The 19237-nt window shown below is 38.6% G+C and overlaps 1 non-coding gene across 1 annotated transcript; it reads left to right on the forward strand.

Annotated features, from left to right (window-relative positions):
- Positions 1-17451: 17451 nt before the first annotated feature.
- LOC123325818 lies at positions 17452-17582 on the forward strand. The gene has a single exon (XR_006540663.1). It is a non-coding gene; the product is annotated as a small nucleolar RNA SNORA63 (small nucleolar RNA).
- The last annotated feature ends 1655 nt before the right edge of the window (positions 17583-19237 follow it).

A 19237-nucleotide genomic window follows, 5' to 3' on the forward strand; every position in this document is an offset into this window, starting at 1 on the left:
GTGACTGGTGGTATTTTTAGGTACATTTTCCTGCATATTCCAAGACACACACACACACACACACACCCCACGGCCCTAGTGCCATCACCAACAGTAGTATCTTGCCTGCCTATGATGAGTTGGGAGGAAAAAAAAATGACGATGTTCAGTATTATGGGGGTAGCTTTTTGAATTAGACATAGAACTGCTTCCTACCACCTCCTCTTCATTTCTCTCTTTCCATTTCTAGACTGCAGATCCAGAAAACAAGCCAGATTAGCTGAGCTCTTGACAGATTACTGCAGTGAACTGGGAAGTCAATTAAGCACAATGCCATTCTGGAACTGCAAAAAGCCTGAAGAGTCTGCAGGCCATTATAGAGAAATGCTAGTGAATTGTTTGCAAGAATCTAAGGGTCTCACGGAACACGTTGTCAATGGGCCTTGGGAAATGCTAGCAGATTCTATGGGGAATTCTTATAGGCTGCTAGTGAATTGTTCATACAAGATTTTCAGTTTCAAGAGGGACCATTGATCCTCCTCCTGACTCCCTGGCTGAGCTTCACCAGTGGGTCAGATCATAAATGCAAAAGAGGGGTTCAAAGAAAGCTGGGGAAACAGTTCTCAAGCCACCACTATGGCACTCAGTCAATGGGACCAAAAGATGGTGGTGGGTGGTGGGTGGTGGGAGTTCTTATGAGCCTGATGACTCTAAGCTTGTCCTTGGTGCTGGTAAACACCCTTGGTACAGCAAGCTGTTGGAATTTAGAAGAGAGAGAGAGAGCATAGAGCCCTCTGGGGTTGCTCAGTGGCCCTAAAAAACCTTAGAGACATAGACCCACTCTAGAGGTAATCTTGCTAAAGCTAGTAAGGAAGAGTGACACAGTGTGGGACAAGCCCCCTCTGCACCTCCTTCAGAGGGCCAAGACAGCAGTTCTGCCAGGATAACTGGATGCAAGCTACAGCCACATCTTCCTGGGCACTAAGCCCTCCCCTGTAAGGAAGCTGGCTCAGCTCAAACCTGCGCCTGCAGCCAGGAAACAGCTGTCTACCTGGCCCATTGCACTGCCCAGCTCTCCTTCCTTCTCCCTCCCCAGATAACTTGTGGTCAAATCCTGAGGGGTGCCCCTGTGACTGACACAGGTGCTGTGCCCTTATGTGCATGCCCTGCCTGTCAGGGCACCACCCCAGCCCTGGAAGGTGTTTAGGCCTTTAGATCAGCTTCAACTTACTGATCGGTGCTGTGCAGTGCCTGAACTGATGTCTTGGACCAGGTAAAAGAGATTCCTACAAAAACTTAAAGAAGAAGCCTTTCTAAAGGCTGACTTTCTAAAGTAGACCCTAAAAGGCCCTGAGGCATCTTTCTCTGACTTGGTGACTGTTGGGACTCATGGTTACATCCAATCCTCCAGGCAGGCCTGGCCAATTGGCATGGAATAAACTTGATCTTGGCCTTGCCTCAGACTAATCAACCAATTTTTGTCACAGCCCCTCAAAGTCTAACCTACTTGGATTCATAATGGGCAGGCTGTGTTTCTTAGTTGGGTCCTGAAAAATTCAAGGCCAAAAACATATAAGGCCTGACCACAAGCAATTACAAGGCTCTGTCAGGGAGGCCTCAAGGGAGGATGCCCTGTCCACACTGGGCTTGGTGATAGCCAGGCATGGCAGTCTCTCATGGGAGTTGCAGTCAAGGACTCATGCCCTCCCTGCCCTACCCCTGAACAACCATACACTCATGTACATCTGCATTCCTAGCCAGGCATCCTCATTCACAGCCCTCTTTTAGGGCCACCATGCTTGGTTTCTTTGGTTGTAGGAGATAAAAGTGCATGCTAAGTTTGTAAAGAGTCATTGTTTCTGGCCATGATATACCCATTTCATGCATCTTCATAGATGAAATAATAGAAAAATCATAGAAGATGTCTTGGCAGCTGCCGCTTGACACCATACCAATCCAAAAATCTCCCTACTGAACATTTAAGAAAGCCAATGGGAGGCTGATGATCTTTTAGGTTGGAAGTTTTGGGCTCTATAAGGCCATGGTAGTGAGGAGGAGGAGGAGAGAATCTCTGGGAGCTCTTTAGAAGATCAGCTCGAGGGAACATCATGATTGATTAAATGCAGATTGTGAGTGAAAAAGTATCCATATTATTCCTATATAGGAAATTATAAGGTTTAGGAATTTTGTGTCAGGACATGGCACAGTGCCTCTGCTAGACCCCTTTGTGGGAGAGGGGGCAGAGGGGAGACTTGAAACACTTGTCTCCAATTAAGATAAATTTTCCTGGTCCTTCCTTCCTTCCCACCCCCAAACTCCCTCCTGGGTCCATAAAACAGCAGCAGCTGTTTTTTCAGGGTTCTTCTAGCAGTGAGATGACCACCACCTGCCATATCATGTCTGTGCTGACCCACCTGATCCTTAGCCAGAATGCTGATCCATGAAGGAAAATGGAAGATGAGGAAGCCAACACTTTCTCTGGCTTAGCCTCATGCTTACACAGTCATGGTAGGTGATTAAAGCCTTGAGCATTACTTTCCTTACGACTTGTCTTAACCATCTATTCAGCCATCTGGCAGTTCAACTTTCTCCAGTTCAGCTGAGCTCCTAAAAAGGCAAAGGTACCAGTGTAGTTCAGCTAGGCTGCGCCCAAAAAACCCTGCCACCCCTAGAAACTGAGCCAGGAGCTCCACATGCCAGGCTGTGGTCCAGCTGGAGAACAAGAAGGGCAAAAGCACCCTGTGCCTACTGGTTAAGTCTTTCACTATTGAGAATAAGTGAAGACAAAAGCATCAACATGTGGCCTATAACGAAACACTGAAAGGGGAATAATAATATTATGAAGTCTTCAAAAGCAGCAGACCCCTGAAAATTAATTTTAGAAATGACAAACTCACCTAGACAACCACTTGCTGCCTTAAACTATTTGTAAAACTATATGATGTATACAAAACAACAGCAATCCAGGAAGAGAGAAGAGGCTGAATAAAAGCATATGAAAAAAGACTGTATTGAAAAGGAAATAGTGTCAAATGCAGAATGAAAAGCTTCTTAGAATGAGGGGGAAAAAAAACCAAAATCAATGTTGCAGAAAACTGAATCTATCATAAAGAAGGCAAAATGAAGCATGTCTCAGAAACAGGCAATGTGTACACAAAAACACTGAAGACAGTGCTGTTAGAGGACAGAAAAGAGAACCAAGTTTTTCACGAGGCAGAAACTATAGAAAGTGGAAGAGAAGCAAAAACCATAGAAACAATTAAAGACAAATAAGGAGCATACAGCTGGGCAGGGCTCACTGAATTCCAGACAAAGACAATAAAAAGACCCTTACACATTCTGCCAAAATTTATCACCATGTTATATGGCTTAAAAATCCATAAACTTTGTTAAGAATGATTTTAAAAGACAATTTCGGTGATACAAACTCTATTGAAAACTTCATGAAGTGGGGAGTCTCTGTTCTCAAGGGTCCAGAGAACTGCCAAATGGGGCAGAAGACAGGAAGCTCTTATATGATAAAGAATAAGGAACAAAGAAGAGAAAAATAGAAAATATTTGGTTGCCTCTGGAGCTGCATAATCAACCTTATTTGGGGTGAGAGTCCAGAGTTGGCTTGGTGAATGGGGATTGGCTGCCTGGGTACTCTGTGTTTCTGGTCATATGAAGCATTTACGCGGAGATGAAAGCTAAGTTTTGACTCACTGACATGTATGTGGGTAGGGCAGCTCCATATTGGTCCTAGAGAGTTATTTTAACAACTTCTACATGGAAAAATTATGTTATCCAACATATCAATCTAGTTTTGGTTTACAAAACAGAGCCACTACAAAAAATTAAGGGAATGAAAAGTTTTAACATAGGAATTTGGGATTGTGTAAATGTTGAGGAGTTGAAAGTCCGAGGAGCTGCCACCAGGAAATGGGCAAAACAGTCACCCAAAACTCTGGCATCAGATTCTGGGTGAGCTGAGAAGCTGGACCTCACAGAGAAGTCACCACACCACAGTGACCAACCAAGAATAAGAATCTCTCTTCCTCTGCCTTCCAGATCTCACCTTTCCTCATGCTGGGAAACTAACCCAGAACCATTCAGCAAAAGGGAGTCTGCAAGTGCAATTCCTGGTGTCAAGTGACAAAAATAATGCAATTTAGTAATGAATTTGATGTCATCTTCTCAAGGGAAAACAATCCATGTACTGGGGGAGTACAGTGCCTCATGAGCAATGAACACTCCTCCCAAGCATTAAGAGAGGCAAGGTGGAAACAGGGCATGATTCGCCAGGTCAGGGATTTCCTTACAAGGCTAGTAGGTCCTACTGTCTAGGGTAAGGTAAGGTACTTAAAGCTGAGTTGGAGGATTATGACTGGTGTGTGTTAGGTTTCCCCGCTTTCCATGGATCCTGGTGCATAGCTCCTGAAAACCCTTGTAATTCCCTAAATAAGAGCCATAAAGCATCTTTTGTTATAATATTTAGTTTTGTTCCCAGTTCCTAAAAAGCTGGAGTGATCATGGTGAACTGGGTGTCTTTTGTTATTCATACCAAATCCCTTTCAACCATATCTGAGTTTATGTTAATGAGATGATTTTTGGAAAGCATCTAGATAACTACAGGATGGGGGCTGGTTGCCATGAGAACAAATCATGTGATTAGATGGATGGAATTTCTAGTCCCACCCCCTTTAACGTCCAGGGAGAATAGAGGGGCTGGAAACTGAATCAGTCACCAACCACCAATCCCTTAATCAACCATGCTTACCTAATGAAGCTCCATAAAAATCCAAAATAATTTGGAAAGCTTCCAGGTTGACAGACGAGAACACATTCACATTCTGGGAGGGTGGGAAACCCAAACTCCACAGGGACAGACACTCCTGTGCTCAGAACCCTATGAATCTCTTCATGTGCCTGTTTATCTGTATCCTTTAATATCTTTTGTAATAAACTGGTCATCTAGTGAGTAAACTGATTTCCTAAATCCTGTGACTGCTGTAGCAAATTAGTTGAACACAAGGAGAGGGAACCTCCAATTTATAGCCAGTTGGTCAGAAGCACAGGTGACAACCTGGACTTGCCATTGATGTCTAAAGGTTGGGGGGGAGGGTGGGGAGAGCAATCCTGTCGGACTGAGCCCTCAACCTTTGGGATTTAATGCTATCTCTAGGTAGTCATAATTGAGTTAAATTGTAAGATACCCAACTGTTATCCCAGAATTGCTTAGCATGGGGAATCCTCCCCACACACACACACAATTTGGTGTCAAAAGTGCTAGAGTAGAGAAGAGTATTGAGACTAGAGGAATGTTTTTCTGTCACAGCAATGTTTTGGTAAATCTTCATCCTGAATTGCCTTTCTCCATTTATTGCTTCCATATCTCAGCTTTATTCAGTACAAGAAAATATTCTTCTCAAATCTTATCCTTTTTCTACGGTTCAGATGTGATTTCTCACCATGTTTCACAATGAATTAAAATTATTAGTGTTGTTCTGTTTCAGCACTTGCCCTCATTACATTGACTACTATCTTGAACAAGTTTGAATTTTCTGTTTTTTTTAAATTATGTTATCAATTAATTTTAAATGTTCTTAGGAAGGGGACAAAATGGAAAACAAAAATGTTAATGGAAATCTCTGAACAGAACTGTGGATGACTTTAAATTTTTTTCTCTATACTTTTCTGTATATTCTAAATGCTCTTCAATGAGCAAATATTATTTTTTATAGTCAGAAAAAGGTATGCTAATGAGTCAGTAGGAGCTCTTCCTGTCTTCCTTCCTATGGAGTCTCAGAGCATGAGTAGGATGAAAATGACATCCACACAGAATGGTGGTCTATCACAGGGTTTTGGGGTGCAAGCATGGTGAAAATGTTTCCTCCTAGAGGAGTGGCCCAGCATGGAGTGTCAGAGAGCAAGCAGAGTTAGGAAGACAACTATGCCTGGAAGGGAGAGCATGGTGGTGGGGATGGGAGATTGATTAATATAGGGGGTTGGTCACATAAGTAAATAGAATAAAGGGAGATAGGTTTTTTAGTATTGGAGAGAAGACTTACAAATATGGGAAAGGGAGAAAGCTTTCATAAACTCTGTGCTGTTATATTGGTATTAAATGTAGTATTATAAACTCATGGTTTTCAATATAGAAAGATGATAGATTAGGTGGATTAGGATAGATAGGTAGATAGTTAGATACACAGGTAGATAGACAAACGGAGAAATTAGTAAAGATGTAAGCTTGTGTGTGTGTACATACATTTGTCCCCTAGCTCTGTTCCCTGAAAGAGCCTAAGAGCATTAGCACCTCAGTTCCAATGAGCACACCTAGTGCCCTAGTGTAGTGAAGAATTTGACTTTGTCCAAAAAAAAGTCTGAGCTTTGCCCCTCAGCTTCTAGGAGGTCATCTCTAGATCCTTGGAATATTATGCCTAATAAGATCGTTTCCATTTGCTGGAGAGTCTTGGATCATACTGGATAGTCTAACAACGTGAGTTAGGGGAGGAGCTGGTCACATCCATGGGGGCTGGCCATGCCAGAAAGACCAACAGTATGACTTAGGGTGAGGACCTTGGGTCATATGGTATTAGACTGAGATTAACCATGTGGGTGGGCAATCAATTCATCATGCCTATGTGATGAAGCTTCAATAAAAACTCTGGACACCAAAGCTTAGGTGGGCAAAACTCTTGTGTACTGTTATACATAGAATGACAGCATAATAATTCATTCTGTCTCCATGGAGGAAGGACAATGGAAACTATACCTGGTAACTGTCCTAGATAGACTCTGCTTCTTCCCTAGGCTGAATTTAATCTGTATCCTTTCCCTATAATATGCTATAACCATGAGCGTAATAGCTTTCAGTGATTTCGGTGAGTCCTTCTAGTGAGTCACCAAATCTGAGATGATTTATGATACCCCTGAACTTGTAGTTGGTATCAGAGGTTAGGATGGTTTTGAAGGACCATGCCTCCTAACTTTGTAGTTGGCCATATCTCAAGGCCCACCAGATAGCTTCTAAATCCCATGTTCCACTGAAAGGAACCAGAGCTCCTTAGAGAAAAGGCTGAATCAAGGGCAGGGGCAGAAAAAGTACAAGATGAGCTAACTTATCCTCTTTGTGCCGGAAACTAAGTGCTCAAAGAAGGATGAGAATATGTCAAAAAGATACAGAAATCAACTTGAAGGTGATCCCATTGGCAAATCAGGGGATTTGATCTGTGCATCAAAAGAAAAAACAATAGTAGTAGATTATGACCTTTTATAAAAGTAGGAAAACATGCACCCATACAGATATTAACAAATAAGTAAAGTTCTCAAGAGCTCTGAGGTTTTACCCTTGCAATCTTACAGGCTAGCAGCTGATAGGTTCATGGAGGCTAGAAAACAAAGGACTTTATTATTCACTGCACAGCTGGCAGCAAGTTTCTTTTGGTTCCCTCTGTCCCCTAAGTTCCACAGGAACAACATGAAATGGCCAGGTGAATGCTGCATACACAACAGGCTTACATCACAACTGCGGAGCCCTGAGCTTAGAAAACCCCAAACTTTATAATGGCCTCCAAGCAATTTGCCCAACATTTGCTCCAGAGTGAAACATTATCTTTATTACTCTGGATAGCAAACAAAACTGCCCTGTTCTCCAGAGGGAGACATTACCTCTGTCTAACAAGGCTCTTTGCCATAAAAACATCCTTAAAGAGACTGACCAGTAAAAAGGTAACCAGTGCCTCTCAGACGTGCAAAAATGCAAGAGAATTGTCTTCCGACAAGAGCATCTCCATGGAAAATACTTATCAATTACAGGACTAAAGGAGTCACCCTCAGTGGAGAATTCTAGCTGGCAACTTAAACAATTAGTATGAATATCATCAGTAATGGCACAAACCAAAATTAAGCATCCACCTGATAGATTAGGAAGAATGCACATCTCTTCTTATGTTAGTCCTGTCAAATATCCATAATCAGATTCAAATCATGAGGAAACTTTATACTAAATCAGATGGAGGGACATTCTATCCCAAAATTTCCATAAGACTTTTGAAAGTATCAAAGTCATCAAAGTCTTGGAAAGACTAAAGTACTGTTACAGACTATGGGAGACTTAATAGACACGACAGCCAAATGCAACATGTGATTCTGAACCCGACTCCCTTTCTTAAAAGGATATTTGGGAACAACTGGGAAAAAGTTAAGCCTGAGGATCTGAGGATTATGCGTTATGTTAATTTCATGATTTTTTTGTTGTTGTTGAATTGTGTTAAACTGAGGTCAGGTAGGGGAATGTCCTTGTTGATAGGTATTTGGGTGGAGGTGAGAGGTTGGATGCACCCAGTGGACAACTTACTCACAAATTATTAAGGGTAAAAAATTATTTGTACTGTACTTCCAATTTTTTCTTAAGTGGTGATTGTTTTAAAAAAAAATTAGTGTTAGATTTTAACATTTTTATATGTAAAGAAGTCTACATATACCCACGTGGCTGAAAAAAAAAAGTATATTGAAGTGAGTTAACAATGGGTATTTCTGGTAAGGAGACAATTGGTACTCTTTCCCCCACCTCTATTAGTCATACTTTCCAATTTTCATAATGAGCTGGTATTAATTGCATAATATGAAATATACATGTAAAAGGCCCAGAGGTTACCCATTAGCAGTAGACTAGGTCCTCCTGTCAAGACATGATGAGCAAGGCCCTCCACGAAATGTATGCTCACAGCCTCATCCCCTCTTCCTTTCCCACTCCTCCACATGCTCCTGCATTTCAGCCACACTTCATTTCTAGCAGTTTCCACAAATATCTTGTGCTGGTTTGTGTCTCTTTGATTTAGAACAATCTTCTCTCTTTTCTGTCTAGCTAACTTCTCCTTAGGCTTCTCTTTAAATTTTGTTTTCTCATGGAAAATTTTTCTAAAGCCTCTGATTCTAAAAATCCTCTATCCTACCATATTCAACTGCGCATGTACTTCTATTGTAGTGTTTACCTTGCTGCCTTAATTATCACTTTGTTTGTGCTGCCCTCTAGACAACAAGACAAAAGCAGGTACTATATCTCATTGTCTTCACCACACCCACCCAACCATTAAAATAAGGTCTGTCCTTAAAAAGGTTTGATGGAGAATCATGGAACACTACATCAAAAACTAACGATGTAATGTATGGTGATTAACATAACATAATTTTTAAAAAGGGGTTTCATGGACGAATGAACTAACATGATTATAATGGTGAAACTCAGCTGAGGTCACCTAGGCATGCAGGTTTTGTTTCATTTATTCATTGCTTCCTTTAAAAAATGTATTGAACCCCTTCTGTGTGCCAAGAAATGAGGTAAAGGAAATACATTTACTTTGCCTCAAGGAGCTCACAGTCTGAAAGGTAAGGATGAGCTATTAACAATTACCAGAGAATGTGGCCAGTGTATAGAGACAGAGCAACATGGTGCTGTCATGGAAGAGGGAGTTAGAAGCAAACAAAACAAGTGACTAGGATTTGAACCAGCTCAAAACTCTGTAGCTTGAAGTACATATAAGGAAGGAGTCTGCCACCCATGCCATTTGAATTTGGTTTGGTTTTGTTTTCCTTTGTGTCTATGTCCTTATGGAGCTTCACTGAGGCTCTAATAAATAAATAGATACACCAATAATTCCTTTGATCCAGGTCAAGGAGCCCAACTGTAACCAGGCCTGGAACGGGTAGTGTAGATATTGGGTGTTGGGAGTGTGAAGACGGGTTTTCATCTCAGCTTCATATCATGTGGACATGTTATCTCATCTCTATTTTCCTCAATTTTTACAACTATAGGAAGAATCTGATATCTTCTTTTCCATGTGTATCATAAAAGTGTTTTGTTTAGATATTGCCTATATATTTTAATATCTATAAATACCTCATCAGGGGCCTAATCAGCCTCCAGATGTGAGGTGCACTATTATTTAAGAATTCACAGGCTCTCTCACTCTGCTGAAAGAAATAGGTTACACACACCCTTTGCATGGATATGAATACATTTCTATCCATCCATACCTACCTACATATATATTTTCATTTTACATATCAGACATTGAAACACTTACTAAAAAGCACCAACAATAAAAATGATGTATTAAAAAATTTTTTAAGCTAGTGATTTTTGATGTTACACAACTGTTCTCCTTTGTGGTAACTGTTGTATTTTTAGCTTCACTTTGATTACTGCTGCTGGAGACAGCTGTTCCCACAATCTACAAGAGCGTATTGGTGCATATATTCATCATGTGATCTTGGATAACCACCATCAGGCATCTTCTCTCACAGTAGAGTTTCACTCTCCAGTTGTTTTCTGAATTCTCTTATTAGTTATCCCAGCCATGTTCCTGATTTCCACATTAATCTATTATTCAATAATAACATTCCTTACAGAGCTGAATTAATTAAAAGCAAGCACCACAAGAAACCTGTCACTTCAAGTGTCATTTGTCACAACAACCTGATGTTCTTTTCTTTCTGTCATTTTTAGAACTTTGGTTACCATGGCAACCTATGGCCCCTTTTATATATAGCATCACTTATATTCAGTTGGTTTATTTTATTTCCTTTTTTTTTTTTTTTACCATCAGGAAGACAAGCTGTTTTTTTTCTTCTTTTAACAAAGCTTGTAATGTGGTAGAATAATCAGGCATAATGATAGGTTGATCCACAAAAGAATATTACATGTTAAATGAAAAATTATTATCTTTCAGCTGTATATTAAAATGCTCTGTTTAAAAAATAAAATCTCTACAAAGAAGCAAGTCCAGGTTTAATCTCCCAGGTGCTGGCTCATTAGAAGTCTGTAGCCCTAGGATGTAATTAGTATCCCATAAAATAGCAGATAAACAAAACAACTGCAAGCTTAAGGGAAATTCAGGTGTGTATAACAAGCAATATTCAGCCTTAAGCTGGCCCCATCCACTCAGGAGTTATGGGGCTCACTGACCCAGCCCAGGTCACTCCTGGGATTCTCAGTGCTTCCACCCACCACTTCCTTAGAACCCAATTCCAACATTCATTGAGGACAAAGCCTTTCTGGGATGGAAAGTTGGGAAAAAGCAACCTTCTGCAAGATACAGATGACATTCTTGAAGATTCCTAACTACCTGCCATCAGGGAGAGATGGGGAAGACACACCACAGAAGGGGAGTGTTTCTGGTCGCAGTATCAAGCCAGCCAACTTCCACAGCCAGTCTGCCCTACATCCACAGGCAGTTCTCAATTCTCCTTAAACCTTTGTACCTTCTAATCTGCCCAGTCTCATTATTTCTAAGATTATCCAGGTTTCTGCTCATTTGACTTCACTTTCTCATTGTAAGCCCCTAGCCTTCACTTACCTTTTTTTTTTTTTTCCTCCCATCTAAGTCCTGTTTCCTTGATGACTCTCCTGGCACCTTAGTTCTTGGCAACCTCTTAACTTGCTTTTTAATCTCTATTACTCTTATGGTCTCCATGCTACTTAGCAATTAAATATATGGCCTTCTTTTACTTAGCTCTACATGTATTCATTGAGCATTTACTATGTACCATGGCTTTTAAGAGGCACTATGGAGAAAATGATGATCAAATTCAGATTTCAGACTTAAGAGCTTTCATTCTAGTGGGGGGAACCAACACAAAAACAGGTAATTTCAGTTTAATTCAGTAAAAAAAAAAAGAGAGAGAGATGAACTGTGAAGTTTAGGCAAAAGTACAAACTATACTTAAGAATATCTGGGGTTTCTGGGAGGAAAAAAAAGTGCCAGAAATGAACCTTTAAAAATGAGGAATATTTAGCAAAGGAAAGAAAAGGATAAGGGCACTCCAGGCAAGCACTCCAGGCAAAAGAAGGGTATGGACAAAGATCTAGAGGCATGGAACATTGGAGGCTGTGTAGGAAGATACAATAGGTATTGCTAGAAAATAAAAAGGAGGGTTGTGGAGTTGGACATGTGAATAGCAACCATGTATTAAAGTTCTTTGCTTGTCTTCAAAAGGCACTTGGGATTCATTTGGAAAATAAGAAAGAGTAAAGGATTTTGGCTTGGGAATAACATGTTTGAATTTGTTTTTAGCTTAGGATATTTTATATTCCTAAGTCTGTCAGTGTTTCCTGGTATATTGATAACTTTTATTGCTTTGATTAGGTGGAATTTGAAAACAGAATTTGCTTTTTAATTTCTTTTATATATGCCACAATTTAGAATATATAAAGATAAGAACTCTAGAAATATGAACCTCCTAAAAACAACTCTCCCTGGTTTTCTGTGACTTATTGAGATAGCCACAAGAATAGTGTGCAGAAAAGCCCAAATATGAAGGTATGATGAACTGAAATAACCTATCATCAAAAATATCTAATGTGGGGGGCACCTGGGTGGCTCAGTTGGTTGGGTGTCTGCCTTTGGCCCAGGTCATGATCCCAGCATCCTGGGATCGAGTTCCGCATCAGGGTCCTTGCTTAGCAGGGAGCCTGTTTCTCCCTCTCCCTCTCCCTCTCCCTCTGCTTGCTGCTCCTCCTGCTTGTGCTCTCTGTCAAAATAAATAAAATCTTAAAAAAATATATCTAATGTGGATTGACTAAAACTTTTAGGATACAGTGAAGACAGTGCTTATAGGGAAATTTATAGTTGTAAATGCCTGCATTAAAAAAGAAGATCTCTAATCAATGACCTAAGCTTTACATCTTAAGGAAATGGGGGGGGGAGGGGAAAGAACTAACCCCAAAGCCAACAGAAGGAGGGAAATAATGGGGATTAGAGCAGAGAAAATTGAAATAGAAAATAGAAAACAATAGATAAAATCAGCAAAACCTAAAGTTGACTCTTGGAAAAAATCAAAAAACTGGCAAACTTTTAGCTATATAAACTAAAAAAAGAGAGAGAAAACTCAAATTATTAAAATCAGACATTACTACTGACCTTAAAGGGAAAAAAAATGAACATGAGAACACTATGAGCTATTTTACACCAACAAATCAGGTAACATAAATGAAATGGACAAATTCCTAGAAATGCACAAACTACTAAAAAGTGACTCAAGAAAAAATAAAAAATCTGAGAAAACCTATAGCAAGTAAAGAGATTGAATGAATAATGGAAAACCTCCCCCAAAAGAAAAACCCAGTACCAGAGAACTTCACCTGTGAATTCTATCAAATATTTAAAGAATTAACACCAATCTTTCTCAAACTCTTTCAAAAATAGAAGAGGAGGAAATATTATCTAACTTATTTGACAAGGCTAACATCAACCCTGATACCAAAGCCAGACAAAAACATCACAAGAAAACTACAGACAAAAATACCTTACGAATATTGATGTAAACAATCAACAAAATACTGGCAAACTGAATCCAACATTATATTGAAAGGACTTATACATGACCAAGTGGCATCAATCTCAGGAATGCAAGAGTGGCTCACCATATGAAAATAAATCAAAGTAAAGCTTCACATTAATAGAATGAAGGAAAGGAACTATATGATAGTCTCAAAAGATACAGAAGAAGCATTTGACAAAACCCAGCACCCTTTCATGATATAATCATTTACCAATCTAGATACATAAGAACTTCCTCAACCTGGTAAAAGGTATTTATAAAAAACCCACAAATAACATCATACTCAATGGTGAAAGTCTGAAAACTTTCCCCTAAAATCAGGAGCAGGAAAAGAGTGCATGCTTTTGACATTTGTATTCAATATTGGACTAAAAGTTCTAGTCAAAGCAATTAGACAAGAAAAAGAAATAAAAGATATTCAAATAGAAAAGGCAGAAGTAAAACTACCCTATTCATAGATGACATAATCACATATATGGAAAATCCTAAAGAATTCACCGAAGACTATTAGAGCTAATAAAAAATTCAGCAATGTTGTAGGATATAAGATCTATATAATAGTAATAAATGATCTGAAAAGGAAATTAAAAATCAATTCCATTCACAATAGCTTCAAAAAGAATATAGTATCTAGGAATAGATTTAACCAAATAACACTGTAGCCACACTGAAAATTACAAAACATTACTGGAAGAAATTGAAGAAGACCTAAATAAATGGAAAGACATATTGTATTCATGGATTGGAAGATTCAGTATTGTTAAGACAGCAATACCACCCAGAGCAATCTACAGATATAATGCAATCCCTACCAAAACTCCAGTGGTCTTGTTTACAGAAATAGAAAAGACAATACTTAAATTTATATAGTATTACAAGGAACACCAAATAGTCAAAATAATATTGAAAAAAAAACGCACCAAAGTTTTAAGACTTGCATTTCCTGATTTCAAAACTTACTACAAATCTACAGTAATCAAAATCCTGTGGCAGTGTCATAAAGGTAGACATATAGACCAATGAAATGGACTTGAGAGTCCAGAAATAAAGCCATTTTCTATGGCCAATTGATTTTCAATAAATTTGCCAAGACCATTCAATGGAGAAAAAAAATAGTCTTTTCGACAAATGGTGCTGGGAAAGTTGGATAGCCACATACAAAATAATGTTAGACCCTTAGTTAACACCATATAAAAAATTAACTCAAAATGGACTAAAGAACTGAATGAATGTAAGAGATATATCTATAAAACTTTCAGAAGAAATCATAGGGCCAAATCTTCACAATCTTAGATTTGGCAATGGATTCTTAGATATGACACCATAATTATAAGCAATAAAAAAATTAGGCAAATTGAACTTTACCAAGTGAAAAACTTTAAGCATCAAAGGACATTATCAAAAAAGTGAAAAGACAACTTACAGAAAGGAGCAGCATATTGGCAAATTATTTATCTGATAAGGGTCTAGTACCCAGAATATATAAAGATCTATTACAGCTCAAAAACTAACCATTTTTTTAATGGACAAAGGGTTTGAATAGACATTTCTCCAAAGATTTACAAATGGCCAACTAACACATGAAAAGATACTCAAAATCACTGGTCATCAGGAAAATGAAAATTAAAACCACAGGGAGGTGTCACTTTAAACTCACTAGGATAGCCGGCATAAATTTTTTTTAGAAAAGGAAAATAATAAGTCTGGCAAGCATATGGGGAAATTTTAATTCTTATACATTGCTGGTGATAATGTAAAATTTTCAGCTGCTGTGGAAAACAGTTTGGTGGTTGCCAAAAAGTTAAATGTAGAATTACCACATGACTCAGCAATTCCATTCTTAGATGTACACCCAGAATTGGAAAAAAGGTCCTTAAACAAATACGTGTACACACATGTTCATAACAGCTCTATGCACAATAACTAGAAGGTGGTAAGAGCCCAAATCTCAATCAATGGATGAATAGATAAATAAATTATAGTATATACACATAATAGAAAATTATTAAATGACAAAAAAGAATGCTAAATATGAATAAACCTTAAAAAATGTTATGCTAAAAGAAAGAAGCCAGACTCAAAAGGTCACATAATGTATGATTCTATTTATATGACACACCTGGAATAGATAAATTCATAGAAATAGAACAAAGATTAGTGTTTACCAGACAGAGAAGAAGTGGGGGGGGAGGCAGATAAGGAGTGACTGCTAATGGGCATGGTATGTTTTCTTTTGGGGTGGTGAATATGTTTTGAAACTTGACAAAGATGATAGTTGTATAAAAATGCCATTGATTTCAGACTTTAAAACAGTTAATTTTAATGTTATGTGGATTTCACTTCAATGAAAAAAGAAATTAAAAATTTAAAAGAAACATCTAATCTGAAAAAGGAATTAAAAATTTTAGAATCAAAAGCAACTTTGGAAGCCTCTGGTCCAAGACCCTTGCAGAAGTTATTTTTGGGTAGTTGTTTAGCTATTTTCATACTTTTCTGGGGATTTACTTCCTACTTCCCTTCTTTCCCTCCAATTCCCATTCATGGTTCCAATAGGAACATTTGGGTTTACACAACTGGACACTAACACCACTCATCCTCACCCAACAAAAGCAAATAATCCTGGAGTGAGCACGTGATCCAGACAGGTCAACCAGAGACCATGTTCATATTAAAATTTGGAATCTGAGCAAGGACATTTCAGTATCATTCTGGCTGGCTTCTTCAATGGAAGAAATGTAGACCCAGGCTGCATGCAGATGGTATATTACACTATGTTTTATCAGGATTCCAGAGTAGAGAAAAGGGAGCAGAGAGGAAAGAAAGTGGGAAATTACTGACTATAGATCGTTCCTTGGAGCAGTTCTTTCCTAAGACCTGGCTGTTCTGTGGAACTTTAGTTCCATCAGAGACCCTGTAACCCTCCTTAATTCTCATTTTTTCATGTAAGTAATTTGAAAGAATTTTTGTGTCTTGCAATCTATACACCTTTCTTATGCAGATAAGAAACCAAGGATCATGTGTGATTTAACTCTAAAAATTAGTTATTTAATCATAATTTGTGGGGCGCCTGGGTGGCTCAGTGGGTTAAGCATCTGCTTTCGCTCAGGTCATGATCCTGGAGTCCAGGGATGAGCCCACATCAGGCTCCCTGCTGAGCAGGGAGTCTGCTTCTCCCTCTGCCCCTCCCCCTGCTTGTGTTCTCTCTCTCTCAAATAAATAAAATCTTTTTTAAAAATCAAAATTTGTTAAGCATTCATGAGAAACATTAATTCTAAGAGGTTTAATCAGGGAAAGTGATATCAAGAAATAATTACCTTGGTGCTATTATATTTGGTTGATTACTATGCCAGAAAAATAAAGTGTTCTTAAAAAACAAAAGCAACAATTCTTTGTCCCTGCATACAAGCCCCTAATAATCTAGATAGAATGCAAAAGATGGTTGCAAGACATCCCATGGTTGATTCATGGGGGGAAAAATGACAAAATCTTGACAAAATGGAGAATAATTGTATTTCAAAAAAGAATTGTGTAAAGAAATCTTCAGATTGTAAAATCTGAGTTTTAATTTATCCAATTCATTAAGTATACCTTTGTCTGCATTTATAGATATTCAAACATTTGTTGAAGTTTTTATTTAACAGTTACAATTTTACATTCTATTTCATCAGTGAAATATATATTTTTTATTTTCTGTATTTATTTGTAAATGCTAAGAGTGCAGTTACATAGAACTAAAAAGATGTATTCCATAAAAATCTCTGGCATTGGATTTGTCTTTGTAACATTCAAAAAAACTCAGGACATAATTTGTTTTTTGGAGTATGGATCCTTCTGTGTAACAAAGAAAACTATTCTATTCATTTTCTCTCCTAAGACTTTGACAAATGTATAGTCAGAGGAAAGCTGTTTTGGTAGAGGACTGCCCTGTAAATTATATATACAAAATCTTCAGTTCCATTTTTTAAGGTTTAGAAGATGAAAAACAAAAGTTTACATTAATACATCTGTCAATAGACTGGTATTATAGGCGTGGAAAGAAAGCACCAAAATGTAAACCAGAAAATGAATGAATGGAATTAACTGACACCTGATTTTGTTGCTTACACCTAAATCCATTTTTTTCATTGAAAATTAGGTAAAATCTGGATACAGGATCTAGTTACAATGTAGCTGTAAAGTGCTGCCTTGTCTTTGCCCCCTGCTCAAAATAAAGCTGTTACCTTTCTAGCCCTGTCCGCCATGGTGCTTAGCAGCGAGGGATGCATGGTCTCAGACATGTTTACCAAGTAAAACACTGACTTGAGGGGCGCCTGGGTGGCTTAGTCATTAAGCGTCTGCCTTCGGCTCAGGTCATGATCCCAGGGTCCTGGGATCGAGCCCCGCATCGGGCTCCCTGCTCAGCGGGGAGTCTACTCCCTCTCCCACTCCCCCTGCTTGTGTTCCCTCTCTAGCTGTGTCTCTCTCTGTCAAATAAATAAATAAAATCTTTAAAAAAAAAAAAGAAAACTAGGTAAAATCTGAAGATACAGATGAAGTTAAATTTGTATGGAGGGTGTTTCTTAGTCTGGAGGTGATGCTACTGTGTATATGCCCAAGTCTGTTCAAGACAAAGGTATATATTTATAACTAAGGTGTTCCCTCAGTGACCATTACTCAGACAACACAATGAAATCTGTAACAGGAGTCTCAGCTCTTGCATTACCCTTTGTCATTGAGGAATATAGAGGCAGAACTCAAGAAACAAAGTCACATAATTTATTTCAGTGTGTGTGTGTGTGTGTGTGTGTGTGTGTGTTCCTGGAAGCATGTATGGAAGGATGGAAGGTTGATAGAAATAGAAATCCCAGAAAATCATAGATTCATAAGAGACTGAATTTGGAAGATCCAAAAGAGTTTTCCTTCAAAGTCTAGAATGCTAATGCTACCTGTTTAGGTGCCTCATACAGTAAGGGATTTGTTTTACTTCATTCATGTGTTCTTTTAGTAATGTGCCCAGTGTCCAAAGACATAAAGCAGAAATTTCAGCTCTGAGAAATTTACTTGTAAGTGCACCAATCTAGTACTGTGCCAGCTAATCTTTCAGATGTAGCTAGGGCTCTGTGAGTTGCAACACTAAAGAGAGATTCCACTTCTATCAACTATGTAACATTGTTTTCACCCCCGCTGTTGAATTGTGGCAAATTAAGTGGGTCACCAGAATAAAGTACCTTCAAGAATTTAAATAAGTTCATTGGGCATGAAATAGATAAAGTGAATCCTTTGCTTTGTAAGCCCAAATTTGTCATCCTATCTTATTTCATTCTTGCAACTGGAGTTCCGGGTATGGGATAACACATTTCTTTTCCAGACAGAGTTATACCCATGCACAATGTGAAGTGACAACATAAAGCTCACTCTCTCCAACAAAAGTTGAGCAATATATTAATTACATAGCTTCTTGTGGGGTAAGATGGATAGATATACAAGACAGGAGGAGGTTGAATAAGGTAGCTTTGGTTCTATTTCTGCCATATCCTTGAAATTTATGACTTGTTTAATCCTCTGTGAGGTAGAGTTGGTATTTGTAAAACCATACCAGGAGAGTTGACAAGTCTCAAAAGCAAATGAGATTATTTTTTCTACCCACAAAATAAACAGAGGGGCGCCTGGGTGGCTCAGTTGGTTGGGCGACTGCCTTCGGCTCAGGTCATGATCCTGGAGTCCCTGGATCGAGTCCCACATCGGGCTCCCTGCTCGGCAGGGAGTCTGCTTCTCCCTCTGACCCTCCCCCCTCTCATGTGCTCTCTCTCATTCTCTCTGTCTCAAATAAATAAATAAAATCTAAATAAATAAATAAATAAATAAAATAAAAATAAACAGAAAGTTTCTATAAATAGTTCTTCTCCAGGAAAGCTTATACCCCATTTTACATTTTCCTATAAAAAAAAAAAAT

This window comes from Neomonachus schauinslandi, chromosome 9 (genome assembly GCF_002201575.2).
Source record: "Neomonachus schauinslandi chromosome 9, ASM220157v2, whole genome shotgun sequence".
NCBI lineage: Eukaryota > Metazoa > Chordata > Mammalia > Carnivora > Phocidae > Neomonachus > Neomonachus schauinslandi.